This window comes from Xyrauchen texanus, chromosome 34, assembly GCF_025860055.1.
Source record: "Xyrauchen texanus isolate HMW12.3.18 chromosome 34, RBS_HiC_50CHRs, whole genome shotgun sequence".
Classification (NCBI taxonomy): domain Eukaryota; kingdom Metazoa; phylum Chordata; class Actinopteri; order Cypriniformes; family Catostomidae; genus Xyrauchen; species Xyrauchen texanus.
Genome location: NC_068309.1, coordinates 23,284,715 through 23,305,910, shown reverse-complemented (window position 1 = coordinate 23,305,910; position 21,196 = coordinate 23,284,715).

Here is a 21,196-nt window from a genome sequence, read left to right as displayed (position 1 = left end):
GCTGCATGGGCTGTGCTCTGCAACCGACCTCGCCCTCCAGGCCACAAAGGTCACAGCCCGGGCAGGCGATGGTCACCCTTGTGGTCAGGAATGTCACCTGTGGCTGAACCTGGTCGAGATGCGGGAGGTGGGATGCGAGACTCCCAGCTCGGCCTAATCGGCGACACCGTCTATGACTTCGCACAGCAGTTTTTGGCTGTGAAGAAACAGACGGAGGCCATTTCTCACATCATGCCTTGCCGGCATTCCAGCGTGAGCTCCCCGTCTGGGTTGGCACATCATTATAATTCTTGCCCTGCGGAGGTTTTTCCCACTTCTTCATGGCAAGCACGTATTGATCCGTTCAGATAGCACCACCATGATAGCATACATAAATCGCCAAGGCGGCGTGAGCTCTCGTCACATGTCGCGACTCGCCAGTCATCTCCTCCTTTGGTGTCAGCAGCATCTCAGGTTGCTGTGCCCCACTTGTATCCTGGCCAACCCCAACACGGCAGTGGACGCGCTGTCGCACAGATCTCACTCAGTGGAGAGTGGAGGCTCCACCCCCAGTTGGTCCAGCTGATTTGGGAGCAGTTCGGCAAAGCACAAGTAGACCTGTTTGCTTTCCAAGAGACCTCCCACTGCCCGATCTGGAAATCCCTAGCTGAGGCTCCCCTCAGGATAGACGCGCTGGCACACAGCTGGCCCCGGGGTCTGCGCAAGTACGCATTTCCCCCAGTGAGCCTACTTGCACGGGTGCTGTGCCCTTTCCTGGTGAATTCCCCTGAGGAAGGACCTTCTTTCTCAGGGATGGGGCACCCTCTGGCATCCACGCCCAGACCTCTGGAACCTCCACGTCTGGCCCCTGGACGGTATACGGAAGATCTAAGTGGTGTACCTCTACCAAGCAACTTTAAGCCCTGAATTGGCGCTTGTTTGTGAATTGGTGTTCTTCCCGATCTGAAGACTCGCAGAGATGCACAGTCGAGTCAGTGCTCTAGTTTCTGCAGGAGAGGCTGGAGGGGAGGCTGTCCCCCTCTACCTAGAAGGTTTATGTAGCCGCTATATCGGCTCACCACGATGCAGTGGACGGTAAGTCCTTAGGGAAGCACAACCTGATCATCAGGTTTCTTAGAGGCGCTGAACCCTCCCAGGCCATGCATGTTCCCCTCAAAGGATCTCTCAATGGTCCTTTCAGGCCTCCAGAGACCCCCCTTGGAGCCGCTAGAATCAGTCGAGCTCAGAGTCCTCTCCTTGAAGATGGCCCTCCTTATCGCGCTCACTTCCTTCAAGAGTGTTGGGGACCTTCAAGCGTTCTCTGTCAGTGACACTTGCCTGGAGTTCGGCAGACTCCCATGTCGTCCTAAGACCTCGATCGAGCTATGTGCCCAAGGTTCCAACCCTTCAGGGACCTGGTAGGGAACATGCAAGCGCTGCCCGTGAGGAGGCAGACCCAGTCTTATCGTTGCTGTGTCTGCTGCATGCTTTGCATACCTAATGTGGACCGCACGCAGAGCTTTAGATGTTCTGAGCAGCACTTTGTCTGCTTTGGTGGACAGCAGAAAGGGAACGCTGTCTCCAAACAGAGGCTAGCCCACTGGGTCTTCGACGCCATTGCTTTGGCCTATCACACCCAGGCCATGCCCGCCCCCTTGCGGTTTCGAGCACCCTCCACATGAAGTGTGGTATCCTCGTAGGCACTGGCCAACGGCACCTCCCTAGCAGACATCTGCAGAGTGGCGGGCTCGGCAACATCCAATACCTTTACGAGATTTTACAATCTCAGGGTTGAGTCAGTCTCATTACGTGTTCTCTCGGGTCCGAGCACTGAGGTGATCACGTGCGCTCTTTCTCCTAGGAGAGTACACTAAATTCACGCTCCCTGGATGTTCTTCCTCCCTAGCCCTCTGGTCCGTGAATTCAGTGGAGGAATTCCCCGACCAAACCCACTACAGGTACTAATTACGTTGTGCTGGAATAGGTGCTCCACAGGGTTGGCCTTCATGGATTAATCCCCCTGTGTGTATTTTCCACAGTCCCCTCTGCCCCCTTGGTTGCTGTGTTTGTAGCAACTCCTCCCTCTCATACCCGTAACTCCTCCCTTTTATACCCGTATGTCCAGGGGAAGACATTGCCAATTTATCATTGGCCTTTTCATAAGTTCATAGGTAACAAAGGCCTTCAAGAAAGTCCCATTGTGTCGCTTCATTCGAGACAACGTCTCGTTCCCTCCATTAGGGAACGGAGGTTACAACAGTAACTTAGACAGCAAAGGAAATCTGCGAAAGTAAGTGAGTTGTTTAGCTATACTGTAGATTTGTATTAGTTTTAAAATGGTGCATTCGTGCATCTATCCAGTCATTCCAATCGTCCATTCATGGCAACAAACAGCCTCAGCATTACCTTGCATTCCCTGCATGTGAACCGTGTCACTTTAGTGAATTAACAAGACTTATGAATCAGTTAGGTCTGACTGAATTAATTGACTCACTCCAAATAAACCAAGAACTGTTGCTGTGTTATGTTACAAACTGGTTGTTAATATGACAACATGTAGTTTAAAATTCAAATGTAATTTTGTTGTAATAAGTGAATAATCTGAAGAAGAGTTCTAAATGGCAAATAAATATTTTCCCTTTTAAGTTAACTTAAAAGTTAATTATGGACCCTGCGCACCAGCGCAGACTATAACAAAATACAATCACACCGGAGGGAAAGTCGCAGTCTGGAGCTCTGTTATTAGCTAAGCAATATAGTGCAGATAGTCTGCTGGATGATTAAAGTTAGATTAAGGATTGCTGGATGTAAATTTAGATTATAATCAGATGCCCTGTAATATAATTTTATGGAGTGGCTGACATTTTCTAGCCGTTAATATGCTTACATTTTTCTATTCTTATCATTCAGAGATAGACACTTCAGGTTATTTGTAGTTTATTGACTATTCAAATTGCTGAAGCAATCTACTGGAAAAATTTTTGTTTACCAATGCTTTGGTTTAAAAATCAATAGAGTATTAGAAATATAGAGGTAAAAATTATTGTTTGTTGCTGCCCTTATCAATATGCCTCAAGTGTAGTGCTCTGCGGTTTAAATACTGATTGCTTTCTGTCATTTTGGTTTCTTTCTCCCCCGCTATGACTTGTATCTATATCTTGGGCTTGATTTTTTTGACTGCATCAAGGTTGAGTAATGTGCCAGGCAAATTTTTGTTGTAAAGGGAGACCTTTTTTACACACATCAGTGTAATTTAGTTTGTCTCTCAAGGACAATCGATATAGGAAGCCGACTGATAAAGCTATCTTACGCTCGCTCTGTTACTTGACCCTTGAGTTCTGCTCACATAATATCTCTAATACACCTAAGATCGATTGAAAACAGGGAATTAGGCTTGACCCTGCCGGAGTTACACAGTCATTTAATCCTTTCAATTAGTTCTCTCTGACTGACCCCCAATGTACCAAATCAGATGCTGCTCTTTTAACTAAGGTAATTCAACTCCACAGTTAAATGTGACTGGACTATTTGTAGCATTTGTGGAAGCAATGCCACTATCCATGTCTTCCTTCTGTCTAGAGACCTGTTATGTCGGGCTAGTATAACATACCTTTTGTATGTGTGTGTTTTACATTTACATTTATTCAATTGGCAGATGCTTTTATCCAAAGCGATTAAAAAAAAAAAAAAAAGAGGAATAATAAATACATAAGCGATTCATCTTAAGAAGACAGTGGTATGAAAGTGCTGCATTACAAATTTTCACTAGCATCACTAGCAATTTTTTTTTATTTATATATTTTTTTTGTGTGAGTGAAGGGTTAAGTGCTCATGGAAAAGATGTGTTTTTAGCCGTTTTTGATGACAGAGAGGGAGTCTTTGATGCAGTGAGATCCAGCAAATGGAAAATTACTTCAATAAATCAGATGATTTGTAGATGGAATAACAAATTTTATTTTTACAGAAATTAGTCAGATTAATAGAATATGAATTAATGAGAATAAATGTAATAATAGAGGGGAAAAAATATGCTTGGTTCTTTAATGTTAAGTAGATATATCTTAAGGATATATCCAAGGACTAAGTCCTGGAATTAATCAAACAATTATATGTCTTGTCTAGTGAAAATTAACTAAGTAATTAAATGAAAGAAGTTAAAGTACGGATAGTAAGACGAGGCCTCAAAGTTGGAGATCAGGTGCAAAGAGCAAGAGAGATGAGTTGTTAGTCGGTGATGTTGTGTTCAACTGCAGGGTTGGCTGGAAAGACGTGGAGCTCGGTCTTTGCTGGGTTAAGTTGCAGATGGTGTTCCTGCAGCTCTCTGCCAAAGCAGGTGTTTGCATGCTTAAACCCCATATGATGCTGCACATGGAGTCGGGTGGCCTGACACCCTCAGCATGCAGCTCTCGTATCTCTCTAGGAGGGAGGTGGAAGGAGGCGATCACATTCTCATTGGATGTGTGTAGTTGCTAGCACAATATGGCTGCCAACATGGCTCTACTGGGCAGCACCTGCCTCCTGCAGTGCTGTTGATTACTCCTCACCTCCTTGTCAACCAAAGCTGCCATAAAGCAATGGCAAGGCAGTGGGCGGTTTAGGGCACTAATATGAATGGCAATCATGTTTTTAAATAATGCACACACTTTTTCAGGTTAAATGTCTTTTAAGGTGCTTGCACACTTCAGTGTGTATATAAGCACTTTGCTGCCTCATTTTTCTTCTTCCAGTTCCATGATTTGAGTGTTCAAAATACTCTGCATGAGGGAATGTGGATTTGCAAGCAGTCCCTGGAGCTTCCTGCTGCTTTTGATGTCCCATAGCAAGGGAGGTGGAAAGGGTGAGGGAGATGAGTGTTGGAGAGAGGGAGTTAGAGCTGGATTAATCTCCAAACTGAGGGATCAAGGTATCAAAGTTGGGGAGTTCATGACCCATGTTAATGTATCTCAGATTGCTTGAGTTGCAGATCCACGGATGCCAGCATGTTGCCTCTTATCAGTTGGTTTTAGTGCATATCCTTTGTTCTATAATTTTTGTACTCCTTTTTGGTCACATTGTTTTATTAACATAAGATGAAAAGGAAACATTCTATTCCATCTCACTGCATTGTATCAGTTGCTTAGAGACTGCAGTGCACTACATGCCATTTGTGCGCTACATGTCCAAAAGGATTTGAAAACCTACTAATTAACAGGGCGTACAGGGCATTTCTGCTACACCCATTACTAACAGGTACATAAAATCAAGCACACAGCCATGCATTCTTCTTAGACAAACATTTTTAGTAGAATAAGCCCTTTTTTGTTCTAAAATGACAACATGACTAGCCTGTACAAAGCCAATACCTGAACCTCATTGAACACTTTTGGGATGAATTGGAATGCTCACTGCAAGTCAGGCCCCATCGCCAACGTCAATGCCTGACCTCACAGTTGCTCTTGTTTCTGAATGGGAGCCAAGTCCTGCAGCCATGTTCCAATATCTTGTGGAAAGCCTTCCTAGCAGAGTGGAAGCTGTTATAGATGCAAAGGGAGGACCAACTCAATATTAATGCCCATTATCTTCTAATTAAATATTTAGTTATCACAAATGAGTGTGGTGTTGGGTTTTCCTCATACTTTGTCATTTAGTGTAGCCGAAGTGATTTAGAGGAGTTGTAGCTTAAGTCACAGTCACTCTAAACTTTGCACTCCATGCAAGGTCAGTGGTCTGGAAAAACAACCTCATACTAAAGTTTAGTTTTGGTGATCTCTGAATTTGGAAAAAAAAAAAAAAGTTTGACCAATATAAGATGGAAATGTCACACATTTCCTGCATGTATACTTTGGCTCAATACAAAGTATACATGTATTTCACAGCTGCATGTTCTTATTTTAGTTAAGTGAGTATATGGTATATTTAACATTTCTTATATGATATTATTTTGATGTGATTTATTATTTATTAAAACAGACATCCTCGAGCGTGACATCATGTTCTGTTCTTTGAAATAATTTTCCATGCTTCAAGCTTATTGTGAACATAGCTTTATACTTAATTCAAGCATCAGTCTTGTATCAGATATTTCTCTTAAAAGTTCTGTGGAAAAATACAAATTGGAAAAAAGAGTAGAATATAGAGCTATAAAATTAATGTGGATAGTAAAGCTCAGATAAATTGGTCTTGAAAGAAATTGATTTGAAATATTTCAGATCATATTGAAAAATTACTTTTTGAATGCAGACTTTGGTGTCTTTGCAAATCTGAGCACAGTTTGTGACATTCTTAAGGTCTTTTTCTAATAACATTAATCTTGAGAAATCTGAGAAGCAGGACACCTACACAAAAGTCTCCATTTGCTCTTCATTTATTCTCATCGCTTTCTAGGAGAACCAATTGAGTTCTCATTGTTTTTATTCATATGGGCTATTCCATTTCTGTGTAATGTATGCAGGAATGGACATAGATACTGTGTCAATGTGAAATGAGCGCAAAGTTGAAATGTCTCTTTGTGAGTTTTCATTTGAGGCTAATTAAGAGCACTATTAGGCAAGAAGACGAGGCCCATGAGTAGGTGCTGGTTAACATTCCCTGAGGACCCTCATACACACCTCAATCTAGCATGATTAGAGAGTAAGAGCCTGTTTCTCTCCCTCTCTCCACAGTCTACTCCTGCATTATCTAATGCTCAGCGCCAGAATCTCCTGTCTCTGGCTGAACTATTTACTCATCTTAAGGGAAACCCAGCCTGAAAGCTCTGAATAATTCATGTCATGTTCTACACTTCTTGCCCTTTTTCTTCCATAACTTTCCTTTATCTCTTTTGGGACACACCCACTGAAACAGAGCTCTTTACTAATTAAACGCCTGACTTGACTGATCATTGGCGTACTGATTGCGGCTAGATGGATGGATGAATTGATGGATGGATTGATTACCATGTAGGTGGATTGTCTGCTCCGTGATATCTCTCTAACAGATCTCCCCCTCCTCCTGCTTTTGTTCTTAATTGTCTCTACATCTCTGTTTCAAATTTCAGTTTTTTTTGTTTAATGATGGTTGCATGATTGCTGGTGGTGAAAGGCATAATGGTGGTTCTTTGCAGTGCCGGAGAACCCTCTGTTTTCTAATCTACATCAGGCTCCTACAGAGCGGCAGCAGGAGATAAAAGACTATGTGCACTGCTTGGTTTCAGCTGAAGCAACAGCACATGCTGGAGGCGAGAAAATGAAGAAAAACATAGATGCAAAAATAGTAGTGAATATAATAGATCCCCACTCCTAGCAGTTCTCAGAGTAAATATTTAGTTGACTGTGGTTAATCTTATACCTAAGAGTGGTGGATAAGTGTTGTGTCATACATGCTTTTCTTTGATTAGCTACATTCATAAGTCATTGTGCCATGATTTAGGTTTCTCATTTGCATTATTTATACTTGCAGGTATGCTGGGGAGGGTAGGCAATTTTTTTGCCAAATATCTTATTTAGCATTGAACAAATCTTAATGGAGCATAGAAATAGTCAGTAATTTGTTTTGGGGATTTGTTTAATAATTGTTTTTTTCTGTTTTACAAAATCATAATTTTTGGGTGAACAATTTCTTGAAAAAGCATAATTTGAACTGGATATCAGTATCTATTAAACACTGATAGCTGTAATGTAATGTAATGTAATCTATTTATTGTTTTTTGCTGGGGTACCTCTCCTGTCATATGGCCAGCCCACACATCCGAAATGCCAGCAGGAACAACTGGAGCCATTCTGCTCTTTTAAGTCAAGCCTGATGTCATATTCGTCCCTTCCAAGATCACTGTGCGAAGGAACCTTGTGAAAGAGGGCAGACTGCATCCTGTAGTGCTGGAACTGACTGGTCACACATGTGCGCCACATTATCAGGTAATTTCAGAGACTAGCGCTTTGTCCTCCCTCTACCCTGCACAGGTGGTCATGGCCAGAATCAGACTAATTTATGAGCGTTGGGTCAGGCTCCTCTCTAGCAAGCTGGGTTTTCTGGCTCCCAGCCACAAACTGATTTCATCCCAGACTGTGAGCACAAAGTAGATGTCACAAACGCTTTCGAGAGCACCTCCGCGATCGGCCACCGGAGATCTGATTCACCTGAGTTCTAATCACCCATGCACCCACATACCGGGCTTGATTAAATTTACAGCTGATTCCCATCCCTGCTCCCTCTATTTAAGCTTCACGCAGTTACACACTCAGGGCGAAGTCTTGTTTGTTCCGGCTACTCTACTGAGCGTTCTACGACCATTCTTGTTTGATTATTTGCCTACCGACCTTGCTTTGCCTATTGACTACGGTTGAACACTGCCTGCCTACCTGAACCTTGCCTGTCTCCTCGTGACTACCCTTTGCTGCCTGCCCTGACATCCTGCTTCACTCACTACGCTCCTGCTCTGCCTACGTTTGCCCTGATATCCCCATTGCCTGACCATTGCCTGCCTATATCTGTGAGTTTCAATAAAACACTGTTTATGGATCCCAACCTACCTGAGTCTTTGTTACAGTAGATGTGGCAGTGTATTTCTCTGTCCACTGTGGCCACCCCTCCTTCCCTCCTCACCTATACCCGGTGGAGGTCATCTGTGCAGTTTGTCAATGTTGACCAAACATTTTCGCATGCCACCAGAGTGACCCCTGAATAAATGCATCAGCGATTTTGTAATTCTAAATGTGCAGGCATTGTCACACCAATTAGTGCAGATATCCCAAATAAACAAGAGGCTAAGAGCCTTAGACAAAAATGTTTTACTAAAATGGGGCCCTATTCTGTTTGAGCATGACAATGCATTTGGGTTGAATAGAGCACAACAGTGCCCAAATAATATGTAATTTGAGACTGTAGGGAGACTCGATTGCGTCATTCACAGTGCATCTTTCATTGCTGGGCTCTTTTACTGTGGTTTGTTTGTCACAACTCTCAGATTGTTTGATCTTTCTCTTCAGGGGTAGTGTTGATTGTTCACCAAGAATTTCACTATCATGCACAATTTTGAAAATAATGCAGACTGATGGCTTCAGCAGAAGCATAAACCATTGATTAACATCATCTGAGCTCATAGTAAGTCTGTATTTATAGGTTCATAAGTTACTGTTAATAAGCAATTCCCTAATGGAATAGATGAATTGGATTTTTACTTTACTATAGATATTTTGTCTGAATGGGAGCTAATCCAAACAGCCATGTTCCAACTGTTTTTTGAAGTGACCCCTAAATAAATGCATCAGCAATTTCATAATAAAAAGTTGCAGGCATTATCACACCAATTAGTGCAGATATCCTAAATAAACAAGAGGTCCTCTGATGTAACAGGAACAAGAAGCCCTGGATCACCTTGCAGCCAAGACTCACTCAAGACGCTCATGTAAAGTAACAGGCAATTCACTCAGAGGACATCATGCAGTTCCCTTAATGCACTTCATGAACGTGATGTGCCTTCCTCAGATGTTTCGACAACAGGTGTTGTCCACCTAAACCACAATGGCATGTATGTTTGACACTACATTAAGTAAAAAGTCATGTTGGACTTTTGAATTATGGATAGAAACATAAAATAACAACCCCACCATGACATACTATGATGGATTGTGTGGCATAATAGTAGCTTTCTATCTTTAACCTCAGCCTAACTTGTGGGTTTGTATAGTACTATCTACCATCTTCCTTTGCAATGTTTGTCCATAATTCAGTGGTAATGACAACAAACCACTAAGAGCAAAGGCACAAGCAGCAGCCAACCTTTAAATCACACTTTCATAATTGTTGTCTTCCTCCACTAGCAGCTCTGAAATGCTGACTTTGATAAACAGAATTATTGTAAAGTGTCTGTCCTATTCACACTGGGTGGTTGTGAATAACAATATATTTGTGTGTACCATATTGCTAGGCTGAATAAATTAAAGCTCGGGCTGATATCTGTCCTCACTGGTCTCACCTCTCTTTTTGACTCTTTATTGTTTTCTCTGTCATGCTTGTCCTTTTTGTTTGTTGCCACAGTGGAGCTATTTTATGAAAGTTCATCTTTATTCAAGCTAATGTTCTGTTACTTTCATGCTCCTGGACTCTCTGAATAGACTACCTCCCTTAAGTTTTTCTTTTTCATTTGCAGAGATGCCTCTAAAGTTGCTTATTAGTGAGATTAGGTTCCTCATCTATGCTTGTGCTAGTATTCTCTCTTTATGTATTAGTGGAACAATTGGATACTGGATAGAGGTTGTGCCATTATTTTCCTTTTATAAAAAATTGTTAGACTTGTAGCTGTAATCCAAGTTGATTTTGTACGCCTTAATTCTTGTTGGTGGCTCACGCTAAATATTTTTTGTTGTTGTTTAGTTTTTTAAACCTGCAATTTAAATGCAGGCTCTGATAGACTCTCACCCCTGTCGCTGCATCTCTGATCAGCCATGGTATGAAGGTGCTTTTTCTCTGACTAATCAGATGGTTTTGTTTTCCTGCTAGTTTTTTTCACGCCAGAAAATGGCATTAACCCCGCACCCTGAACTCAAGGGGCACGGCATAAATCTCTATAGATTGTCATGCGTGGTGGCTATGAACATTTCCTTACCTATGCCAAAAGCTTTGGCCCATCTTCATTTAAGGCCAATATTCAATGTCAAGTCATTTTTATTTGTATAGCACTTTTCACAGCACACATCGTTTCTAAAAAGCTTTACAGAAAATCATGCTTTAAAAAAAATGAAACCGTTCTATAAAGACTTAACGATAAAATGTTTTATAAAAATAAATAATTAAATAGTTAAATAATTGTATTTAGAACCCCAGTGAGCAAGCCGAAGGCGACTATGGCAAGGAACACAGAATTCCATAAGTTGTTGGTTAAAGGAGAAAAATAACTTTGGGAGAAACCAGGCTCACTGTGGGGGCCAGTTTCCCTCTGGCTAAACTGCATGAATATAATGCCAATATAAGTAATTTGTGTTCAGTGCAAGTTGTGGTTTAAAATTTGCAAGCTAAGTAAGTGTTAAGGACCAGTGTTTAAACAAAGATTTTGTGTGAACTGTAAGATGAATGAATAATGTCTTTTGAAGTCCATCCTGTATTAACTGCAGGAGTTCATATACGTAAATGCATTGTCCTTTGTTAGTTGGCTGATGAAGGCTTTTGTTGGCAATTATTTGATAGTCTATGTATTCCATTTCAAGAGTGTAGTCCATCAATAAAACAAAGGTGATGCAGGCAGAGAACAATGAGGTGCATCACAGTTCAACTGTCAGGTCATTTTGGTGAGGTTCGGTGGGGTCCATCCTAATTCCAAGGTTCAGGCTTCAGAGGATGAGCTGATGCCAACTCCAACTGTAAGACATTGGATACTTCATATACCACATATGAAGTATCCAATGTCTTACAGTTGGAGTTGGCATCAGCTCATCCTCTGAAGTCCACCGTAAAAGAATAAATTGATGTTTGGCTAGCACCGGCTGTAGTTTGTCGTCATCCCTCAGTGACACTTAGCAGTGGAGTCCGACACCAAGCAGGACGGAGATGGATCTGGCCCTCTCTGATATGAATCCTGAGGTTGAGACAGGGAAACAAATGTAAAAATATTAGCGTAGATGCCATTTCAAATTATTGCAGAGTTATAGATTATGAGAAATGTTTCTGAGAAATGTTACTTGTTCCAGCAGACCTAACTAAAGCAGCCTAATTGGTAGTTGATGGATACAATAGGTGTATGCCTGGCTAAATAGATGAGTCTTTAGTCAAGACTTAAATTAATGTGTCTGCATCCCAAACAGTGTTAGGCAGACTATTTAATAGATTTGGAGCCAAACAGGAAAAGGATCTATCTCCTTTTTTGGATTTTGATATTCTAGGAACTATTAACAGGCCAGAATTTTGTGATCGTAATGAACGTGATGGAATATAGCGTAGTAGAAGGTAACTTAAGTACTGTGGAGCTAGACCATTCAAAGCTTTGTATGTAGTTTACATAATTTTAGCCAATGTAACAATGATCAAATTGGGCTAAAATTATCATATTTCTTAGTTCTAGTTAGCACTCTGGCAGCTGCATTTTGAACCAATTGATGATTATTTATTGAACTTGCAGTACATCCTCCCAGTAATATATTACAATAATCTAGTTCCAGGGTTCCCACAGTCATGGAGAACCTGGAAATATCAGGGGATTTTTAGCCTAACTTGTTATTTCCTGCCTGAAAATCTCGGAAATTAGTCGTGGACAAGGATACATTTGTCTGATTATGCTCTCCTCTGAAATATTCAAGTGGCTATTCTTGTTTTGAGTCAAATGTGCTCGTAAGCTACAGTACAGTTCTATTTCGGAGAAAATCATTCTTTTGAGTCTGTTCTGTTCAATTAATCGGTCAAACTGGTCAACAACATTTACGTTTACATTTATGCATTTGGCAGACGCTTTTATCCAAAGCGAATTACAGTGCCTTTATTACAGGGACAATCCCCCTGGAGCAACCTGGAGATAAGTGCCTTGCTCAAGGACACAATGGTGGTGGCTGTGGGGATCGAACCGACAACCTTCTGCTTAGTGCTTTAGCCTGCTATGCCACCACCACTCCACACTCAACAAATTGGACCCAATTATTCATTAGTGAATTGGTTTGAATCAAAATAATTTAAAAATTCTTATCCGGTAATCATAAATCACTGGAAAGATCTTGAAAAGTCATGGAAATTCATTGTTCAAATGTTTGGGAACCCTGGTATTCTTTCTTCATGAGAATTTATGTAGTTTTTCTTTAACTGTTTTCAGCTATTCCTTTTCTGTTTTTGGTTGTGCATTCTGACTTTCCAGTCCTGCATTGCTTGTCCCAGAATCTGTCCAACATCACAAATCTGTGCTCATTTCTGTATGTATGTCAGCATCTGTCTGGCAGTTGGATGGCCTGTATCAGCACATTTGTGTCCAGAGAGCGTTGTGCAATTGCTCTCCTGGGCTCAATCCACCCCTGCATGACTCTTTCATCCAGCATTGCTCCACAGCTTTTCCACCTCTACTGAGCCCACAGAATGAAGGGGAGCCTGGCACAGCCTGAGGCACCCTACTCCTGCCAGGGAAGAGGATCTTTAGGACCCATTGGCATGTGGGGTGTGTAAAAGTGGCTCCATCAATTCCTTGTTATACCTCTAAATGTAGTGTGTCTTATAAGGTCAAACGATCTAGCAGCCAACGTCAACCATCTTGCGCGCTGACAGCCAATAACACTGATAACATTGGATGTGTAAAAGTACATATTTAAAAAAATGATTGGTCATTGAGTTGTCTGAAGGACTAGTCAGTGTCTTGAAGTTTGACAGTAATTGTCTTGAACATTGCAATGAATTTATTACAGAATTGTTGCTTTAAAGGGATGAATTGAGACACAACATTTCAAAGTTAAAACTGTTTGGGGGGAATTCACTAAGAATTATTTGCATCCGGTAAAAGCATAATATATTTGCATGCTCTGTTTGGCTGGCTAAGCGCACGATTCACTAAAGGAATTATGCCGAGAAGGCAATGGCTCAAATATGCTCACAAATTCTGTTGTCAATACAATTTTCACTGCACAAATCCAAACTTGTGGGCTGATTTTGAGGACTATATAGCAGATGATCCTCTACTGTGATCCAGACACCTGAATCTCTTTAACATGCCGAAACTTACTGACTATACCACACATCTAGATGCCAGGTCATAATGCTCTTCTTCATCATTTGATCATTATTTGATTGATTACTGATGCCAAAATTGATAAAAATATACTTAAGCATCTCTTTTCAATTTAAATGCAGTTTACTGCCTGATTTCCTCAGCGTTAACCCTCTCAGAAAAGTTTCATTTCTTAATGCTATGTCGAAAGTCCGAAAATCTGAATTACTGGCCCAACTGTGCCAGATGAAAAAATCCTTATAGATCTTTTTCACAGCAGCGCCATATTTGATTGTTGATGGGTCTCTTCAATGGGTTGTACATTTGATTAGTGCTTTAGGATCATTCCAACGATGAAACGCTGAAAAAAAAAATATTTCCAAGAAATTTCAGTAAACAAAAAACAAACAAACAAACAAACAGTTTAAGGAAAATTAGATGTGATCTAGGAGTTTTTTTTAAATACTTTTAAACATGTATGTCGTGCATGTCACTGAATAGACAGTAAGTCTATCCCTCACATCCTCATTTTCATTTCCATAAAAAAATCAAAGATGGTGCTGCTGTAAATAAGGTCTATTGTTGAGCCCTGTAAATTATAAAAATAATTTCACCAACATGGCCTGTGAGTCTCTATGGACATTTGTCAGATAAATATTATAATTTGCATTTAATAGCAGCTGTTTTTGTCTGCGGTGTGTGTTTATGTGTGTGTGTGTGTGTGTGTTTCCACTCACTGTATACACACATGGCTTTGTAAATGCAACAAAGGGGGAGAAAGAACGATGCTGTGTCACTTCGGAATCTACAGAAGGTAAATTGCCCAGGATACAAGCTGAAGTGGTATACTAATGTGACTGCTTGTGTCATAGTTGTCACAGCCGGTTTGCGTAAAAAGCTGGGGACGGGCAGAGCAAGTTAGGTAACGACTTTGTTATGGAATTGCGTGGGCCGAGCCAGAAGCATCAGTTCCAACTGTCTGAAGAGCTTAAAGGGGTCATGACATGGGTTTTTTTATTGTATTATTATGTTCCCTTAGGTGCAATTATAGTATTAATATATTTTTTTTTAAGAAAAACTTTTAAAATCTAGTGATTTATGACCTTTTCCCACCCTGTTTCTCATCCTCTGATTCAAACAGTCTGTTTTGGGGGCGTTTTCCATTTAAGACTTCAGTGTTAACGCCCACTGTTATGATTGGCTAACGTCAGTGCCTATGTATCAATTATTGACGCCTCCAGCCAGAACAATATGCAAGTAAACTACGTAAAAACACTGTGATTATTCATAATGAATGAAATTGCGCTTTAAAAAGTAGTTTAAAGTTTAAAATAGATTACTTACAGTTTAGCGTCGTCGTTGTTCCCAGAGTAGTCGGCACGGACTTATCTTTGAGCAACAGTTTTCTGGCAAAGCCAGCATCATATTGAGATTTGTTCTCAAAACAGTCATCCTTAAAATGTACAGAACAAACGCTTAAGTTAACACTGCCGTGACTGGGACGTCCGCAAAAAATAAACTGCATCCATTTTTCCCTGACGTCTGGATCTTTCGGCAGCTTATTCAGAGGTTTTGTTTGACCACAGCCAGGAACAGCACATCTGTGTGGCATCGTAAATTTCCTGTGCACAAGTAGTCTCTGTCAGAGCTCGCTGTCCATCGACTGAACACTTGTGAGGCGCACGGCGATACGAAATGAGCGTAGTTGCACTGTAAATGATTTCTGTTGTTTTCACAGTAATATTGCTGTATTTTCAGTGAAAGTTTACTGTAGAAACAGTTTACAGTATGTTGCTGTCAATTTCATAGCTTTTACAGTATTATTGCTGTATTTCCAGCTTTGTCTACTGTAGAAACTATTTACAGGAAAGTTGCTGTCAATTTATGCTATTCTTTGAAAAAAAAACAGAGTTGGACAATAATAACAGTAATCCTTATATTACTGTTAAATTGATGACAGTATTATTTCAGACAAGCCCCGACAGAGGACGTTTTTTGGTTTATTGAGGTAATTTCAGCTTAGGAATTTTACAATACATTGTTTCATAAGGGAACCCATATATGAAGGCATTTAGTATATAGTTAAAAAAAAGTTAAACATTTATGTGGGTGTTTTTTAATTAGCGTGTCTTTATGGTTGCCAGATTTTGTCACAGACCCAACTAATCTAATAGGTTTAGCCTACACTTTTTTGGGTGGGAGATGTGATTCCCATCCAATGATCAATAACATAGGTTATGCAAAATAGATAAAATCAATTCCCATGATTTTTTTTATTATTAGTATTTTGCTTTCTAATTGCACACTTGATTACACAAAGAGCTGAAATCGCAATGGGTATACCTGGCAACCAATCATCTAAACCGTCAGCCAGGTGAGATGTAAAATTCTATTTGTATTCAATATTTTAAAGATGTGTATTTCTAAACGTTTCACCCCAAATGTGAAGATATTCGTTTTACCATTAAATAATCGGTGGTGATTTTGATATAAAGATAACTAGCTTTGTAACGCAAATATTCTTGCCAGTTAGCCAAATACTAGTTATCACAAGGTTTGCTGTTAATGTTAGTTAATAATTTCAAGTTTAGAACAAAGTAAATCGAAATGTTATTTTTTCTGAACATTTGTGTGTAACGTTAACTTACACCGTGTGCGTGCGTGTGGCCTGTCACAATCAAGGCCTCATATACGCCCGTTAACGTTACGTTGCCCCTACAAGGCTATGTTCGAAATCGACCTATGTTATCCACGACTTGAAGGGACAACCACAGTGTTTTCAATCATATTATACATTTATAACGTGAGTACAACCGATGTACACTTAAAGTGAATTACACAGTCGGTGAAAGTCGCGCCGAATGAATTCCTGCGTCTCGACATCCTTCAGACCAGACGTTCACAGGGTTCGATTTTGCTCACTCGTTTTCATTCACTTCAAGTACACTACCGTATATTAGTTTATTAATGTCTGGAAACAGCCACTGCCAACGGACTGAGGTTAATTTAGTTGTATATTTGATATTCGTTTGATTTTCACGACAATGGTCATTATAATCTCCGTTTTTGTCACCTTGGGTGCTTCTCATTTCTTATTTGTGACAAATCAGGTTCTCCCTCTAAATCGGGTCTCTGTCAGGACCCCAAGCGATCTCAAATTAGTTTTAATTGGTAGGCCTACTCTCTTTAGTGTGTAATTACAATTCCTACAAAATCATGTTATGATAAATCCTTTTTGAACCACTTTAAAATGACCATTAATATCTGTAACTTATTATTTAGCATACTAGCACAGATACCGATTGGCCTGATAGCATACACGCATTTACACCTACTGTACATGTATTCAGTCATCTTTAATGCAATTATGTGTTAAAAAGATCAGGGTCATTAAGAAAGAGGATTCATTGTGAAACGAAGATCTCCGTAGGTTTATGCAGTGTTGAATATGTTTTTCATCTCTTTCAGCATGTATGTAGTTGTTCGACATTGCAGCAGCTGATGAGTATCGCTCTTACGGTTAATACAGAGGTAAGTAATTTTCAGCTATTGAAGAACACATTCAAATACATCAAATTAGAGCGGTTTTAGCTTTTAACATGGATCGAGGAGATCAGGATCTTAGAATTTAGTTTAAAGGGATAGTACACCCAAAAATGTACTCACACTCACATAGTTTCATTCTCATTTAAAGGTATTAAGTTTTGGCTTATCTCCTGGTTCAATGTATTGTGGTTCCATATACTGTAAATTAAATGAAAGCTGTTTATCACATTGATGTCTGCCAAGCTGTAGTGCAACTAAATTTTTGTTTTGTTCTCTATAGGCAGCAAAAATCTGGGATCTGCATTGGCCCTTCGAAGTCTGGACTGGAGAATGTTTTTACAGTTTAATGAATTAAATTTTAATAAAAGTTTTTAAATGGACTTCTGAGTGTTGTCATAATTGATGTGACATCTTATAATTAGTAATATAACTGTGAAATATTTGTGCATACAAGTCTTTATATTTCATTCTTTTTAAGCGTGTAACAGATTGTATTTAGTCATAATATGTATATATGTGAATATAAAAACTAGAATATGTGAATATAAAAACTACCGTAATCAATTATACTGCATAGTAACTTTACAGTGTTTTTAAAATACAGTGCAAAAACAAGAACTGTAATTAATTTTACAGTATAAATATACTGTAAGTTATTATACAGTATGCTGTGAACTACTGTAGTCAGATTTACAGTAATATTACCGTGGAATAAAATACTGAAGCTTGCTGGATATTTGTTGCCAGTAAGTTACTGTTGATTTTACGTTAAATTTTTTACAGTGTGTCTTGCGCTTAAAGAGTAGTTATCTTGTGCTGGAGGCGGTCATATGCAAACGCTGGTACGTCACTTCTAACCGTCACGTCACTTCTAACCATGAATCCAGAACGAGCTGTATTTTGAGCTTGATTAAATAAATGATTCGTTTAGAATGGGGAGGACGTCTTAAAATATTAAACTTGCAGGACGTTTTAATGATACAAAGACCTCTTATATGCCAAAAGATCAAGGCAAATTTGGTTTCTCATGTCATGACCCCTTTAACTAAAGACTGTCATCCCTCGTTCACTGTTGTTGATTCTCACTGTATTGATTTCATTTACTTTTTATTGTGTTCGAGGGTTGCCAAGTTCACACCTGCCATCCATCGTGGTGTGCTGTGGATATATATTGATTGGATTAGCAATAGAGAGGTTTATTCTTGGCCATTTAACGATAGATACAATTCACTGGAGTATTTGCCTGAATGGTACATTCTACATTGCATTTGCTGGATTGTTAAAAGGCAGCATTTTTTTTCATGGAGATAACTACCTTTTATATATCTCTATATTCAGGAGTGAAGATTCTGGAATATGTGAAAGAAAACGCAAATTCCTTGCTCAAAGCATTCTGTAATTTCTCTCACCAACTGCACTCGCTCCCAGCTAAATTTATACTCTGTTACCATGGTAAAGTTATTCTTTATATATATTATATTATTGTAAATGTTATTATGAAAGGGATAGTTGACCAGAAATTAAAAAGTCTGTAATTATTTACTAACCCTTGTTTTATGCTAACGCCATATGTCTTCCTTCTTTTTCGGTACACAAAGGAAGACATTTTGAAAAAATATTCTTCTCACTGATGTCACATTGGCAGTAGGGCTGGATGTTTTTTCAGAGTTTTATGATTAATTTGAATTTGCCTTTTGGCCTTTATTTATTTATTTATTTTTTATTAAAAAAAAATCAAGATTTTGAATAAAAACATTGCAAACACTATAGTAATATATTATGTAAATCCTCCAAAGGCTGAATAAGGACGAGAAAAATAATTCACATGCTTGTCTTAATGCCGCTCCCGATCTGATCAGCTGCATGGGTGTGGCGCTCCAAATGAATGTGTCAGGTTAACAACACAGAGACTGAAATAAAAGACAGTGATCATATTACCAGTACGATTGTACGCAGTGTGATTGTAGCTCAACTTCGTCCATCATGCATGTATACACCGGCTAAAGACAATAACTGGCCTCAGCGGGCACATGTTGATGAACGGTCTCCTTTACTTTTACCCATAAAAAGCATTAGTTACATTACACTTATGGGAGCTTCATTTCAAATCATATGGATAGGCTATCTATGGGAGAATCAAACATCCACCATTCTTTTTCCACGATGATTCCAGATAGATCACTAATTATTACTTTGTTCTGTGATGTGTTTCAAGTGTACTGCATCTATAGCCAACATTTGGCAAGCAAATATTTTGACAAACTTTACAAGTTGTGATAATATTAATGATGAATTATTTAATGTTGCTGCGCTGCTCAGCATGAACCGAGTGTCTCTATCTGCAGGGGTTTATGAATATACACACAAATGGTTTGATATACAGTGCTGTAAAGTGGTGTAATGGAAAGGAGGAGGCGAGAACCGGCTTGACAGTATAAACAACATTTAATTAAATAAAAAGACACAAACACACACGGGGCAGCTGCCCGTAAACACTCTCTCTCTCTCTCTCTCTCTCTCTCTCTCTCTGTCACACCACCGTCCGCAGTTGGCCTTTATCCATCTCGGAGAATTGATGAGCCTGATAAGGGACCGGGTGTGTAGAATCTGTCACAAGTACAATGAGTAATTTCTAGATAAACTTGATAATTTATATATATTGATTTCTAAATAACTTTCTAGACAGACTTGGCTTAGATAAAATTTATATCTACACTGGCTAAGAAGTATGTTATTCTATTATTTCTTAACATATGGATGTATTAGATTTAAAATTTTGACATTAAAGGTGCACTCAGTAATTCTAATCCAATACACTTTTTGTCAAATTCTGCAAATATCTCCTCACAGTCTTCTCACTGACTAAATAAACTAAATCTAATTGAATAATTAGTTCAAATCATCTCAACCGTTGCTCTCTTGTGCGCTTTAATGAGTTCACAAGAGCAGCAGTTCACATAGCTCCAACTCGTGAGATGGGGTTCAAGCAAGAACCTGCTTTGTTTTTCTTCAACCGGACCACTGAACAACTGAAAACACAGATTAACACAAACTAGAGAACCAAACTTAAAAAATTGTCTGAAGAGTTTGAAGTTGAAGAATAGAACCATTTATATACCTAGACTTTTTTTTTATAAACTAAAGTACTCAGAAATCGAATCAAGATAAGGAGGTGGGCAAAACATTAAAAACCTCAAACACTGCTGTCTCCTGTCTAATGTGGCTTCTGACTGTGTATGTGTATATTTCTCAGCCTCTTCCATCTCTCTCAGTTTGATTTCTGAGTACTCTGGTTCATACAAATAGGGCTGGGCATAGAGATACATCTATGCAGACATGTTTTTTTAAGTTCGGTTCTCTAGTTTGTGTGCAGCTGTGTTGTGTTTTCTGATGTTAATATGGCTGTGATGGTTCGGTTGAAGTACAACAAAGTGGTTGCTCGCTTAGACGCCCCATCTCGCTAGCGGGAGCTGTGTGAAGTGCTCAAGAGAACAACCATCATTCTTGATTTTAACAAAATAATTACTTAGTTTTGCAGCTTGTTTCTCACCAAACCTTATCGTATGCCTTCAGAACAAGACATGAGTCAAGTGGAATTATTTGTTAGACTTTTTGAAGCTGGAAGAGATGGGCAGTAGAATATTGTTTAAAAATGTCTTGCTTTTGCGAAAAACAAAGAAATTCACATGGGTTTAGAATAACACAAGGCTGAGTAAATAATGACTGCATTTTTGGGTGAACCATCCTTGTAAGAAAAAAGAAAGTTACACTTCATATTTCTTGATGTCTTTTTTAAATCCACAACAAATCTTTTGTTCACATTCACCTGAGCCTGCCGTTTTTTTTAAACATTGCCTTTCTGAAAATATTTCACAATTATGACCCTTTGGTGTATTCTTGCTGACATGCAATGGCATTTTGGGATGGTAACAAATGTGTTATGCCTGTGATGATCAGTTTTACCAGAGCAATCTTGTTGTAATGCTCCTACTTTAAGGAAATATTCCGGTCTCAATACAAGTTAAGCTTAATCAACAGCATTTT